The 15,832-nt window shown below is 39.5% G+C and overlaps 1 long non-coding RNA gene across 1 annotated transcript; it reads left to right on the top strand.

Annotated features, from left to right (window-relative positions):
* Positions 1-588: 588 nt before the first annotated feature.
* Positions 589-6,548, top strand: LOC116600802. Its single transcript, XR_004289818.1, has 4 exons — positions 589-635; positions 1,460-1,588; positions 5,757-5,857; positions 6,393-6,548. It is a non-coding gene; the product is annotated as an uncharacterized LOC116600802 (long non-coding RNA).
* Positions 6,549-15,832: the final 9,284 nt, after the last annotated feature.

Raw genomic sequence — 15,832 nt, 5'->3', positions numbered from 1 at the left:
AATAAGATTTAATTGAAACAATGCTTTTTGAGGCCAAAAAAAAAAAAAAAGGTGGGAATTCACTGATACAGGATCTTTATTTATTTGTTCAGCAGGATTTATTGAAATATGCCAACTTAAAATTTTGGTCTAGGCAATATGAGCAGTTCAAATCCATTAAGGAATGACAATTCCTCATGTGAGAAGAAAAGTGTGTTTAAACTCAGCTCAGTGGCACTTTTATGAGTAAATAAATACATGCAAATTTTCCTTTTAAATAAGCACCAACTCATATGAGGGCCTCTCCCAGTGCAGTCGACCTATGAAGTTAAAGACTTTGTTAACAAAATAGTTAAAGAGAACTTTTTTTTTTTTTTTTTTTGCCAAGAGGATCACATAAACTGGCAATCAGCTTTTACCAACAGAGAACAGAAGAAGAACAACACAGGCAATACCAGTTGGCAGTTCTTAAATGTAGCTAGATAGAAAAGATATTTGATTGGGTGATGAAGAGTTGGTTGGGTAATCATGAATACTGAGTCTTGGGTGTAACCATTTTTTAAAAAAAGGCCTTGTTCAGTGTTATTCTTTGTGTAATGTCATAGTTCCCTCACAGCCAGCTTCTACTGTCTTCTGCCTACTAACCAAGAACCAAGGTAAATCATGATCTTTATTAAAAAACAAAAAGGAAGCTAGAAGTACAGAAAAGTGGGAATGAGTAAAAACTGACTTGTTTTGTTCTTAGGTCTTCTAAACAATTATTGATGGCTACAGAATGTTCCTTTACTTTGGATGCATCAGAATTAATTTAACCAATCCCTTTTTGTTGAGTATGTGGGTGTGTTTTTTATTTATATTTCATTTTTCTTTCAATTATAAGCAAAACCAGGATGTACCTCTTTGCACATGAAGTTTTCTTCGTATGGCCACACAATCTATTAGGAGAAATTCCTAGAAGAGAAAACTGTGGGGTAGAACGTTATGAAATTTCCTAAGACTTACATCCAGAAGCCAATTCTGGGTAGAAAGCTGGTGATTCCTGCTGCTGGAACTGTGATGTTATTTCTTGTTGCGGTCCCCCTGGGCAAAGATCTTAGCATAGAAGAGGAGGAAACAGAGTCAGATCAATCTGGCATCTTTAAAAACAACAAACAATAACAAAAACAGCATTTCTGTGACAATGAAGGGAACAGCTCCCAGTTCTTTGTTCCCATTTTAAGAGTATTTGTCCATGTGAAAGGAGATCTCATTTTTGTCATTTCTATTGTAAATCTTCCTAACGTGGTCTAAGCCAGGAAATTTTCACCTATGCTTCCCGAACTGTTATTTGAGCCTTGTTTGAATGATACCTCCTTTCCTGGTGTAGGTTCTGAGGGAGCAAGCCTCGAACGTCAGGCAAGTGCTTCCTTCCAAAGCAATCCCTCTATGTGGTCTCTGTGGTCTGTCCTCAATTTACTTTCTACTCTCCCCAACTCTCCAGGGAATTTGGCTACATTCCTTGTAGTATTCAGAAAAAATGAGAAGAATCCGTAACAATTCTCATCACTTTATACAGTGGGGCATGTTAAGCCCATGTGGAGTTTTTAAGGGTGAGCCAGGACTTACAGAGGTAAGTAAGATTTGTATTTAAACAGGAATAAATGACTGAGTCACTTGGGATGAAAACCTGTTTGGCAATCCTCAAGAAGGGGCAGATTACTTCTGACAGGTCTAAACAGCCCAGGCAGATAGGATCATTTAACTATATTTAACTAACACTGACAAAGGAATGCTTGATTAATGTCTCCCACCCAAATATCCAGGGACTGGCAGGTCACCTTCTCAAACCAATAGGCAGTTGAAGCTACTTCAGAATTCTCGTTTATTATGCATGATTGCCACATGCTTTAAAAGGTCTGATGAGGACATGCTCCACCAGGATCTCAGGTTTTCCTCAGCTTTCTGGAGGGAGCTGGGATGCTTTCTTAAATTTGGGACAGGCATTTGGAGAACATGTATCTATGCTAGACCAGTACTACATTGATTATTTGAAAATAACACAAATGAAAATCAAAACAACCCCTCTCCCCAAAATCATTAGGTGCTGGAAATTATAACAAATATTTGGATACAGAATTTTAAAAAAATGTTGTAGATATTTGTGCAATGCATGAAAAATGTTTATGCCAAACTCTTGTGTGTGGTGTCACCCATTTTTGTTATCTCTTTAGTGTCTATGAGTTTCTCACTTTTGAGATTTAAAATGAAATCTATTCCTTAAAAAAAATTTTTTTTTGGATTTTAGAAAGAGAGAGAGGTGGGGGGCAGAGCAGAGGGAGAGTGATAAGACGGTGTGGGTATTGATCTCAGGACCCTGAGATCATGACCTGAGCAAAAATCAAGAGTTCGATGCTTAACAGACTGAGCCACCTGGGCTTCCCTAAAATAAAGTCTATTCTTAAGCCTTATCACTAGGATCTGAGGAGGAACCTACTCTGTTCTTAAATCCAGAGGTCAGTTTTGTGTGTAGCATTGGTAATTCCTAGAACCAGAGTTAAGATTCTCTGTCTTGCTGCAGTAACCCTCACTCAAACACTGTGGCAAAACAGGACACAGCAAATTTGATTGATTCTTCTGGCTATCGAGAAAATTTTCATGAGGTCTCTATTGGATCTAGCTCATTGTTTCTTAGCTTTTTTTTTAAAGACTATAGCACTTTTTTAAGATCACATCAATTTATTTCAGGTGTTGTTCTGCTTTTCAAAAATTTATGAACAAATAGAGCTAATCTTTTGCATAAAGATGAACCCCAATTATGTAAGAACATTGACTCTCTCCTTTTGTTTGCTGTATACCCAGCCCCTAGAATAGAACTGGCACATAGTAGGTGCTCAATAAATACTTGCTGATAGAGAGAATGTGTTGTGGATGGTTGGATGGTTGGCTAGTTGGTGGGAAGAGGTCCTCATCAGAGCTAGCTGGTCTCATGGATCCTGTCAGCAAGGTGACCTCCTAGACCAGCTGTCTCAAGAGAACACAGCTGCCACCAAAAGAGGCCATGGACATCAGTGTCAGGCTGAGGGGTGTGAAATGAGGACAGAGGGACAGGGCCTGGCACTCTATCTAAGTCAACTGTCCAGTCTCAGTTAAATTCCTCAAAGAGGCTTCCATTGAGTACCTACACCCCCCGCCATGAAGTGTAGGATTGTATTAGTTTTCTATGACTGCTATAAAAATTACCAGAAATTGACTGTCATAAAATAATGTAAATTTATTATCCTGCTGCTCTGTAGGTCAAAAGTTTGACACAGGTCTCAATGGGCTAAAATAAAGGTGTCCATAGTCTTTCCTTTCTGCAGGCCCTAGGGAGTGTTTCCTTGCCTTTTTCTGCTTCTGGAAGCCACCTGTAGTTTTTACCCCCTTCTTGAAAGCAGTTCATGGCAGGTTGAGTCCTCCGTGCATCATGTCACTCCAGCCTCCTCTTCTGCAATCAAATATCCCTCTGTTTTCCTCTTCCACTTTTCAAAACCTTTGAGGTGATAGTGGGCCCACCTAGGTAACTTAGGATACTGTCTCCTTCTCAAGATTCTCAACTTACTCACACCCACAAAGTCCCTTTGGCCACATAAAGTAACATATTCACATAGGTTCAGAAGACTAGGGTATGAGCATCTTTGGTGGGGACCGTTAAACAACCTGCTTGTTGTTTGGAGTTGTTGTTATACATTCCCACAGCATGCTGCACTTTATAGCATTCTTTATAACATTTGGCAGACATTAATGGCTTAGCTCATTCTGTGATGATTCCTTGAAATGTCTGCCCCACTACACGTGGAGCCCTGTGAAAGCATGGACAGTATCTGTTCTGCTTACCGTTGTCTCTCTGGTGCCTGTCAGAGCATTTGGTTTATCGTAAGTGTCTGATTATGTTTCTGTTAAGTGAATGAACATTCTACCAACCTTATTTCATGTACGTGATCATGCTTTTCAGAGACAGGGATACCGTTCCCATTTTATAGAAGACATTGAGGTTCCGAGAGCAAATAATAATCTAGTTTCTTCCCAGTCAATACTCTCACTTCATATCTGAATTGTCTCCTATTCTGCTATGTTGTAGGTGGTTTGAGCTACCACACCCCTGAAGCCAGTCAGTCAGTAGCCAGAAAGGAAGCTTCTAAGAAGGGCAGTCGAGATGTTGTCAAGGGCTGATGTCACTCTCAGGGTGTGCTTGACTCTTGCCTGGAAATGGTTCACTGTTTGCAATTCAGTAAGCATGAGCCTTTAGGACCAAACCGGATTTCTCTGCCGGGCAGGTTTGGTGTCAGTTGTTCTCAATAAAGGGCAAAACTTGCAGTTAACAGAGTTTTAATCATACTTCAGTGCTTTTCGGCTATTAATATACATTTTTAAAAAATCCTTGATAAAAGGGCACGTGGGTGGCTCAGCGGGTTAAACCTCTGCCTTTGGCTCAGGTCATGATCCCAGGGTCTTGGGACCTAGGCCCGCATGGGGCTCTCTGCTCAGCAGGGAGCCTGCTTCCTCCTCTTTCTCTCTGCCTGCCTCTCTGCCTACTTGTGATCTCTCTCTCTGTCAAATAAATACATAAAATCTTTTTTTAAAAAAAGATTTAAAAAATCCTTGATAAAAAAGTGAAGTTTCTTTTTCAAATCCTTCAAAACTCCTATTTTGTCCATCTCTGTACTGGGCTTCTTGGCCATTGCGTAGCTAGTGTGTTCAGTGATTAGGGCAATTTGTGGTAAGAATTTTTTTTTTTTTTTAAATAAAGCTCAGTGCAAATGATTGGCCCCTAGTAAGTACTAGACAAATATCTGCTGTATTATTTGAAAGAATATTGACTGTAGCTGCTGTTCCTTGGTGACTGTAAGGGAGTTAGGATTGTGGGAAGGTCACGGAAACGCCAATTTACCTAGGTTGTTGGTCTCCACTCTGTTCCAGAAAGTATTAGGCACTGCTATGGATGTGATCCCAACCTTATGAAATCTAAAACTTAAAACAAGTTCTGCACCTGATGCTTTTCATAATAATGTATCAGTGGCTTCAAGACCCACCGATCCTACTAGGTAACTGGTGTTGGAAAAAGGTAACAGAGTAACCCACAAGCAAAAGATCAGAGCATGAACAAGGTAGACTTGGACTTGTATTCCAGGATTCACCACTTAATAACTGTGAGAACTTAGACAAGTTACTTAACTAAGCTGAGGTTTCAACTTTCATCTTCAAAATAGGTGTATGCTTTGAGGTTTAAAATAGATACTTTGTGTGGAAAGTACATAACACAATGACTGGCTTTAAAACTGTTATTTTTCTTTCCTTCTTCCATCTTTCAAAACCTTGAAAAGGTTAACCTTTTTGCCCCGCAAACATGTCTTCAAAGAGCAACCATTACCCTAAAGTGCCCCGTGTCAACGTAACAAAAGAAGTCCGCAATGGCTAAATGATCAGTTCAATGTTACATTAAGTCACTGCCCACAGGGATGAGGAAATGATCGAAACTGCCAATAACTCAGGGGTGTTATGCCGTACAAAGTAGACGGAGCAGCTCTGGTCGGCAGGGCCAACAGCTGTGCCACCAGTGGAGGGTACAATCCCAAAGTGTGAGAAAGAGAGCTGTGCTTCCAAATCAGAGTCAGTCAGGAAAGACACATTCAGGTTTATTTAATGACTGTCACTGCCCTGCAGGATTTTGATGTGTTTATTGACATGGTTACCTATATAAATCAGGATTTGATAAGGTTTTAGGGCCTCTAAATGAGCTCTTTGTCTACATTTCTGAATAGGTGAACACATGCTTGTGGCATCAAATGAGTTCCTGAGGAAGTAATTATTCACACGGTGAGGTGCATGACAATGAGGATAGCAGAATCCACTTTCAACTTGGGTGAGTAAAAAGAAAAAAAAAAGTCATCAACTCCTCCAAGTTGAACTTGAAGACTACAGAGAGATGCCCTTGAAAATTAAGAAAGAAAAGCAATAGATGAAAACAAATCTTGACTTAAAGACATAGAATAGACTGGAGACTTAGGTTTTCAAAATTTGACTGCACCCTTAATGAATAGATTCAGATTTCTAAAGAATCAATGTGTCATAAGAAGGGAGGCTGGCAATAAAGTAAAAGGAAGGTTACTGGAGCGAACCCTAAGCCTATCCACGCACTGCAGGAGTCCATGGGCTCTGGAATTCTGGCTCCATTGACAAGGCTAGCCCTGTCTGTATGAGACAGCTGTTGTAAGCTCTCTCTATCTGCTGCCATTACGATTCCCTTCAACCCCTTCCTCTGGTTCTCTGATCATCAAGCAACCTTTTGATCATCAATTTGGCTATGAATGTCTCTACAGGGGAGAAGTGGGGATGGGACAGTCATAGAATCAGTGGTCTGGTAAATGTGACAGATGTTATATATGCATCACTTTCAGGATCTTCCATCAATTTTCATTCTACCTGGGGTGATCTGCTCCCAGGGAGTCTGAACCAAGAAGTTGTGCCCATAAAGGGAAAGTAACTAACTAAGAAACTAATACCTACCTACCTAACTAACTGCCACTCTCGGAGGCTTCTTATGAGATTGTCAATTTTCCCAGGTAAGCACATACTACTTGCACACCTTTTTTGTACTTCTACCCACGCTGACGTACTCTGTTCGTCTCTGGACCATTGGTCTCTTTTGTAACCACATAATTCTGCCATTGTGGAGGGAAAGCAGTCATTGATGATGTATCACTGACTGGGTATGGCTGTGTGCCAAGAAAACATTATGCATCCTGGTGTGCACATTTAGTGAACAAGCAAAAGAGGAGAACCTCCCCAAAACCGTTTTTGAAAAGCTATATTAATTCAAGAAAAGCAATAAAGTGATCATCCTGATAAAACAATCAGAACCTCGCTGGATTTCTTTAATTTCTTAAACATTTAAATACTGTTTTGTTTTGAATTATATGTAGTAGTGATGGTGGGAGGTGGGCACCACTATAATCTCTTTGGGGATTAGGGACGCTTAAGATCTTAATCTGGCCCTGATTTCAAGGTATCTCTGTTCTTCTGCAGGTATCACTGCATCTTGGGATTTCAGAGCACATTATTATTGCTTCCCTAAAGACACTCTCCTCAGCTGCCTCCCTCCCACATGGATGAGACCTTATAGTTTCTATCTCGTGTTATAGTTATTTTTATACTTGCATTATAGATACATTCTAGAACCACCGCCTTTCTTATCTTTCTCATATTCAGTTTTCTAATACACAAATAAGGACCTCGATACATACTTCACAGCCTTTGAGCGGAGAAGCTGTGTACCATCCCTCCTCCTTCCTCCTTGACACCAAGCACACACTCTTGTGTGTAGAACCCTCTGAATACATTTTTAAGGAATGAATGCAGGAGATTTAAGGTCTCTGGCCTCTTCAGTTTTGAGTTTTGTTTTTTCCCTCTCTGAAGGTGAATAGCTCTCTGTCTTTTCTCGTTGGGTTTTAGAGTTCCCAGTCTGTGGGCTAGACTCACTCTGCCCAAGCCTTTTTGGGTACCTGCCTACCTGTCTCTGAAACTTGAAGAGAATTTAGGAATTTTGCCAAAGCTTGGGGTTATTTAAATATATGGTACAAGAAGAGCCTGTCTGGGATTCCCCTTTCTTACAGTTTCGTTTCAAGTAGAAAATAGTGCTAGAAAGATAATTTACAAGAACATGTACTTTAAAAGAGAGAGATGAGGGACGTTACTTACAAAAAAGGGAGTGATTTTTATATTGGTAAAATGTGCAACTCTTTGTAAATCATAACTGCATGTGAGTGTTTAAGTGATATAGTGATAGAACAATATGTCTATATTTATCAACTCTGTATGTATGTAATCAAAATGGACTGTCTCGCCAGCTGGGGGTACACATGCAGTCATATATTTTGCATTTTGCCAAACAATCATTCAAGTACTCATCTGCCCAGGTGTATCAATCAGGGTTAACTATGTATTTAGTGAGTCTAGTGAGGAAACAGAACTCCAGAACTGAAAGAAAATTATATATATATATATATATATATATATATATATATATAATATATACACACACATACATATATGGGCATGCATATACGTATTATACACACACACACACACACACACACACTCACACACACACACATATAGAGAAAGAGGTTGATTTTTAAAAATTGGCTCATGCTATTATAAGGACTTGCAAGCCCCAAATCCATAGGACAGCTTGGCATGCTGAAACCCAGGCAGGATTTCTATACTGCAGTCTTGAGCCAGAATTCCTTCCCCAGGAAACCTCAATTTTTGCTCTCTCAGCTTTCAACTAATTAGATTAGATATGGGCCCACCCATATTACTGAAGGTAATCTTTAGTTAAAGTTAACTGATCGTAAATGTTTATCACGTCTACAAAATATCTTCATAGACTGGTATATGACAAAACAGCCGGACACCATAGCCTAGACAAGTCACTGCATAAAATTAGCTATCATACCAGGTTGGGAGAAAACCCAGCAATTGCTCTTCCGGCCAGCTGCCTGCCCAAGTTGTCAGGTTTCCTGAGACTTACACTCTTGAAAAAGTTTACCTTATTTCCAAACAGCACCTTGGAGAACACTGGAGAGGACTTCTGGATGTCCCCCTCTTAATAGATGTGTGATACTTCTGTTGTAGCCATGTGTTCTACTAGTTGCAAACTTCTCATTTGCTTGCTTGCATTATAGGCTCTTAGCTCACACTAACAAAGCAGATCATTGCCCCACAGCATCACTTCCATGCCTAAGGAATCTCTGGTGGAAAGATGCTACACACAATCTCATGAACCACCTAACCCCAGGCATTATATCAGCCTTCAGTCTAACTTCCTATTTCCATCACCTTTGATTTGGAAAACCTCAGTTGCTGACCTCCTCATTTGCAGAACTTCTTATAATACCTAACCTTTAAGAAAAGGCACTATTTTCTTTCAGAAAGGTCTTTGCCCTAATGCCAGTGTATCAACCTCCTTTCCAGTTCTGAGCTGAGTATTCTGTGTGGTAATAGGGGGGCAGCTATAAAAGGGTCTGCTACACCAGGGCAAGGGGTGACTCCCAGCCTTATGTCTGAATTACTAACAAAGACCACTTTTGTATTTAGGGAAGAGCCAAAAATCTGCTCATAGCCAATTTCTGGATATAAAGCTTGGTTGGTGGCTTCACCTGCAAAGGTTTAAATTTATTCTCAGTAGGAACTTCACTATATGCAGAAATATAACATGTGTGTGTGTGTGTGTGTGTGTGTGTGTGTGTGTGAAGTATTTTGGGTCTGATCTTGCAATATAAACTCTCTAATAGCATGGATCATGTTCTGAATTCTCAGAATACAGTAACCCTGGTAAGAAGAGTTGGTATTTTGATGCCATCTCATTATGAGACATTTTACTGCTCCAAGTTTCAATGTGGAACTATGTATATAAAGTAATATATACAAGGATTCCCTGCTTCTAAATTGCCCCAGCATAATCTATAAATTCGAATCACCTCAGTTCATGGAGTCTCTTCCCTAGCTAGTTGTTCTTTGTGTGACATTATTTTGAAGTTTCCTGAAATCCTGGTGCCTCGTGAAAGAGCCATGACATTTCTAGCTTAGGTAGTTTGTCCTACTGTCCTTGGCTAAATTTTCTTTGTAGCCTAGTTAAAACCTGGACACCTGGGAGCTTAAATTATCCCTGTAGGATATTAGTATATTAGCTACCTATAAAAATGAACTTTATATGAGGCATCTGTTTACATTGAGCATCCCATAAAACTGTGGCAGAGAATTCGAAAGAAAAGGTTTTCAAATGAAGGTTTCATAGCCAAGAGCAAAAGGCTCTTAGAGTGGCATCTAGATAACTAATTTACATTTTATATATTAAAAAGATTTTTTTAATAGACAAGGATCTCTTTTTTCCCCCACATCTCAGTCTAGAATATACAAAAATCCTTCTCTATTTACATGGTATGTTTCAGTGCCATTTATTTTATAATTATTGTTGGTTCCAAGAGCAAATGAAGGAAAAGAATTTTAGGCAGTCATCTGTTGACATGCCATTGAGGACTAGGGGAGCAAGGGGAGCAGTCCCTGATTCACAAGTCATTCTAATTGTTAGCCAGTACTGAGAGATTATATCAAGAAAAGTAATGGAAAAACTTGAAGTTGCATATGAAGGCAGATCCCAACCTACTAATAGGTTTTTTTTTTTTTAAGTCATTTTGAAGATCAACAGTAGCAATTGGATTTCTAGACTAGTTCAGTCTCTCTCTAGCATTCTTTGGTTGCAAATACATGGCAAGTATTTAATCCAAAAGGAAAAGGGTGGGAAAAGGAAATGATCTTTAAGGTAGGTAACTCATAGATATAAAGAAAGAGCTGAAGAACTGAGCCTTGGCATGGTCAGGGACCAGGAAACTTAGAGGTTATGCTAAAAAAATTAGTAACAGCTTTACCACAGTTAGAGGCCAAATGGAATAGGTAACTGTGTGAACAACAGGTACAGTCATGGTAGGGCACACTGACTGATGATGAGCCCTGAATCTGGGAATCAGGTCCCAGTGGACCATCTCTTAAGGAAATTCCCATGACAAGAAGACAATAGCAATCCTGTCCCCTCCTGGTGCCCCTTCCATCAAGAGAAGAGGTGATTAGTCCACCTGGCTTTCTTGGCTACAGCTCACCAAGAAGAGGGCACAACAACTAATACATTCTACTAAGCCTGTAGACAATAGGGTAATTATATATCCCAAGGGAATATCAAGGGGCTACTACCAGAGAATGGAGATTGGGCACTGGGTAAACAAAACCAACAGATGCTTTTCACATCCACCTAATCCTTCATCAATCTCAGCCATCACAATGGAGTTATCTTATTCCTTCCCATTCAGGTGAATCACTGATTGCCGCTCACAAGGGACTCTTCTCACTTAGTCACATTCCTTTTCTGCTACTTTTAGCATTTCCTCTGGTTTTGTTCCTCTTCTCCTTTCCATAGTATTTCACACTGTAGTGTGAAATAAATACATTTGAAGAGTGTGGGAAGTCTTAAGCTGAGGATATAAGCATCACCATGGTGTCTCTCTGGGAAAATGCATTGGTGTAGTATGAAGAAGAGAATGAAGCATTTCAGGGAGGCTATGTGTCTCTTGTTGCAGGTGCAATAGCTCCATAGTGGGGTTAGAGGCCAACATGGTAATTCTTCTTGGTATTTTTTCCTGGAAATAGTGTGACGGTCTGGAATGTAGTAAAAAGGAGCTTCCACAACACAGGGAAAGACTTTTCTTGAAGTTGAGCTTCCCCACCCCTTTCAGGCATAGGCCAACCATGTCACTTGTGTTCACAGGTACTTATACATTGGGAAGTACCAATACAGAAAGATTTTTTGACAGTCAAGATTACCAAGTGCAAAAATGGGTTCTTGGGGAGTACAGGTTATATTAGCTACCAAGCCTTGTTCCAAGAGCTTGACACACATAATATCAACACTCAATCATACTATAATTTCATCCACATTGAAAAGCCTTTATTTAACTCCACTTCTCACAGCAGCTACCACTCCATTTCTTTTCTACCTTTTACAGCAAAACTCCCTGAAAAAAGATCTATTCTCTCTCAAAATTTTCTCCTATTATCTCTCAAACTTGGTACAGTTAAGCTTCCCCCACCACTGTCACCACTCCACCAAAACTGCTCTTGTCACGGTCACAGTCATATTTATGTTGCCAAATCACTCCCCATCTTACATGACCTGTTGGCTACATTTGTAATCATTGATCACTCCTTTCTTTTAGATGCACTTCCTTTGACTTGCTTCCAGATGTGTTGCCCAGCCTTCCCTCACCTCACTGGTCACTGGTCTGTTTTCCTGGTCCTTAGTTCCCTGTCCCTCTGTAGCTTCATTCACTTGCCTATTGATCTCTTCTAGTCTCGTGGCTTTAGATCACTCTAAGTGCTGATAACTCCTGAATTGAAATAGCCAACCCAGACCTCCTCTTGGAGATCAAGATTCATAGATCCAACTGTCCCTTGGACTTCTTTACTTGTGTGCGTTGTAGGCATCTAAAGCTCGTTATGCCTAGACAGAATTCTTTCTGTCTCCACCTTGAAACATGCTCAACTCATAGTCTTTTCCATCTCAGCTGATGGCAATTCTATTTTTCCAGTTGCCTAGCACGAAAATTCAGAGATCTTGCTCAACTCCTCTCTTTCTCTCACTCTTAATATTCAGTTCACCAGAAAATCTTGTGGGCTTTCCCTCAACTTAAATCTAGACTTTTACAACTCACCATTCCATTATCACTTGCTTTACTCTTCTCCCATATTCTCCTAGCTAGTTGTTTGGCTATTAATTGATGTCCCTCCAGTTGAGAAATCTCAACACATCATCTCAAAGATCCTTTTAAAACATTTATTAGATCATGTTTAATAATAATGCTTTGCTCAAAACCTAAAGTCTCCATTTCCTTGAATGTCCACATCCTCACAATGGCCTTTAAGACCCTGTGGGATCCATCCCTATTGCCCCTCTTGTCTCTCTTCTACTGCTCTCCTTGTTACTTACCTCTTTCCAGTCATATTGGCCTCCTAGTGGTTAGGGCTTTTGCTTTAGCTGTTCTTGCTGCCTGGAATGTTCTCATCACATTACCAGTTGACTGACTTATTGACCTTCTTTGAGTTTTTGCTCATATTTTATCTTCTCAATGAGCCCTACCCTGATCATTGTATTTAGCCCAATAGCATGATTTCCCCTCCCTTCACTCTACAAAACTTCCTGCCAACCCCCCAATGTCCATGACTTCTTTCTTCTATAGCATTTGTAACTTTTAGTATAGCATATACATTATTCTACTTCTTATTTCATGTCTATCTTATTCCATCACAACTAAGACCTACATGGGACATAGATTTCTATCCTATTCACTGGTGTATTCCCAAGTGCTTAGGACAGTAGCTGTTTAAAAAATATTTTGTTGACGGAGGGTCTGGGTTGCTCAGTGGGTTAAAGCCTCTGCCCTCGGCTCAGGTCATGATCCCAGGGTCCTGGGATAGACCCCGCATCGGGCTCTCTGCTCAGCAGGGAGCCTGCTTCTCCCTCTCTCTCCTGCCTCTCTGCCTACTTGTGATCTCTGTCTGTCAAATAAATAAATAAAATCTTAAAAAAAAATTTTTGTTTTATGAATGAAACAATCTATTTTAAGTAAATGATCTCACCTAATACTCAAGGAAATATCAGTGGGTTTGAAAAGAAAAGAGGCTCAGAGGGATTTGAGAATCAAAGTTCACAGAAGTTACAAGTATGGAGATGGAATTTAAAACAGGCTTTTTTACCTCCTAATCCTTGCCTTTACTCAAACTTATCATAAATGTGTGTGACTTTTGTCTTTAGGTGATTTTTTAGGTCATTTTTTAAAAACACAGAATGATTTTGTTTTACTCTGGTTTTTGGATGTAGCTCTTGTCATAAATGGGTTAAGGAGTAGTGAGTAGGTAGGGGTGAAGTTGACGTTTTGTGTAGTGTCTTTTCTGAAATTTAATTACAACACCTCACTTAATTCCCAAAACGACCCTTGAAATTACAGGCTTATTGTTCTTTGCAGGTAAGGGAGTCATGTGAAGTTCAAAGAACTTAGAAGGTTAAGTGACTTAGGCAATGCCATTATTAATGACATCGGATTTTGAGTTTGGGTTTTTGATTCCAGCTTCATAATGGGTAACTTGAAATGACCCTTTAGGTCATTCCACCCTTATGAATTTGTAAAACCTAATTGTGGGACAGGCTATCTGAATGCAAGGAGTGAAAAAATATAAAGTCTTCCTCCTGAGACTTCCTTTAATGAGCCAGAGGGAAAATGTGAACCATTTTGAAAGGGGACATGTGTTTAACCAAAACAAAAGCAAGAAAAGTTATGTTGGAATATGTGGTTTGAGGACCAAACTTCAACACTGAAAACAAGGCAGTCTGGAATGACTCATTTTCATTAAAACGGTACTATGGCAATGTTTACTGCAGGAAAGCAGGAACCTTGAATTTTAGAGATCTTCTTTCTGTCCGCTCTTTCTAAGGAGGACAGGAAAGAAGGTGAGAGAGAAAGAAAAGACCAGATCTCATCCAAAACTCAAGTAGTAAACTCCTCAGCTATAAATTCGCTTCACATTTGCATTGCAGCACTCCCTCACACTCTCTCTCTCTCCCTCTCTGGTGTCCTCAGCTGTAGGTGACCCTGCGGTGGTCACACTGGAAATCTTCACCTGCCCTGTCATCTCTGAATTTAGGTTGCGCTTTTCCGTGTCGGCCACAGTGATCTTCTCTCTTTCTCTTTCTTGCCTTGTACCTCTTTGCTCACTCACTTCCTGACAAAATAAAACTAATTTTCATTCTGAAACTGTATTTAACCCTCTTCACTGTTGCCAGTAATTCAAAACCAATAATTCCCCAGACTGTTTATATTCAAGGAACTTTATTAAATTTCCAGGTTACTGTGATTTTCTTTGAGAAAGCTAAAAGAAACTTTCTCACCATGCTTCTGCATAGGGAACTGCCATCTTATTGTATATCCCTCCATCTTTGCAAACTCTTAATCTCTCCATAGATCTATGGCAATCATGACTCTCGAGTTTATTTTCTGGCAGTGAACTCGATAAGCAAAAACTCGCTTCACTGTGGAGGCCCAGGGAAACGTGAAAAATCCTCACTTTGCTGAGTGGAAAGGATTGAGGTTTTGGACGGCGCTGGGTTAATAAAGGTGATATTTGAGAATTTGCTCTCTCTTTTTAAGTGGCCATCATCAGATTTATACTACTTTCAACAAGCAAGATTTCTCACCTACAAGGACATAGGAGAATAGCAGAAAAACCAGATTTCATAGCTTTCAGAAGCTATGTCCATATTGTGCACTGAAGCAAGTCATGGACATTTAGGTGTGTTGTACATTGTAGGTATCAGCATGCTAACTGAGCTATGAGACTGTTTCTTTTCTTTCTTTTTTTTTTTTTTAAGATTTTATTTATTTATTTGACCCAGAGAAAGAGGTCACAAGTAGACAGAGAGGCAGGCAGAGGGAGAGAGGGAAGCAGGCTCCCCGCTGAGCAGAGAGACCGATGCGGGGTTCGATCCCAGGACCCTGAGATCATGACCTGAGCCGAAGGCAGAGGCTTAACCCACTGAGCCACCCAGGTGCCCCGAGACTGTTTCTTCACACTTTCTGTCAATACTAGTCCTGGGTTAGCTAGATGTGTTTGAGTTTTGAACTGAAGAGCCCAAAATCCAAGATATACACAAAAATTCTCAAGTAAATGGTAAATCCCATCTTGGGACATGTATAGAATTTCAATACTCTGTGGAGAGCAGAATCATTTAAGAACAAAATAAGTAAGGAAATAATGATTAAGTATAATAAGTTACATCATGCTCAGCAATTTTAAATGGTTTTACATAATTATTTTACTTGATTTTTACAATAAACTTGAGAATTATATATGACAGCTTTTATTAGTGTTCTCATTTTACTGGTGAGGAAATTAAGGATCAACATGTAAATGACAAGTTTAAGGTCACACACTGTCAGTACAAAGGAGCACAAATATCTATGTTCTTAACTCAAAATTCAGTGTTTTTATGACTACATAAAACTGGCATCTTTATGAACCAAAATTAAAGTGGACATTAAATAGTAGTCAATGACAAATTAGAGCAAATACTTATTATTATAATTATTATATTATCACTCTACCAGAAAATCCACACATGAACAATAATCTTTTGAAAAGACTGAGCTCAACATGGACTTGAACAATTTTATTCTCATGGATTAAGTATGAAAATGTACAAAACAATACAGAATGGTCAGATGCTTTTTTTTTT

Source organism: Mustela erminea, chromosome 1, assembly GCF_009829155.1.
Source record: "Mustela erminea isolate mMusErm1 chromosome 1, mMusErm1.Pri, whole genome shotgun sequence".
Lineage (NCBI taxonomy): Eukaryota > Metazoa > Chordata > Mammalia > Carnivora > Mustelidae > Mustela > Mustela erminea.
Note: the sequence above shows the minus strand (reverse complement) of the source record. Positions and strands in the feature narration are given on the sequence as shown.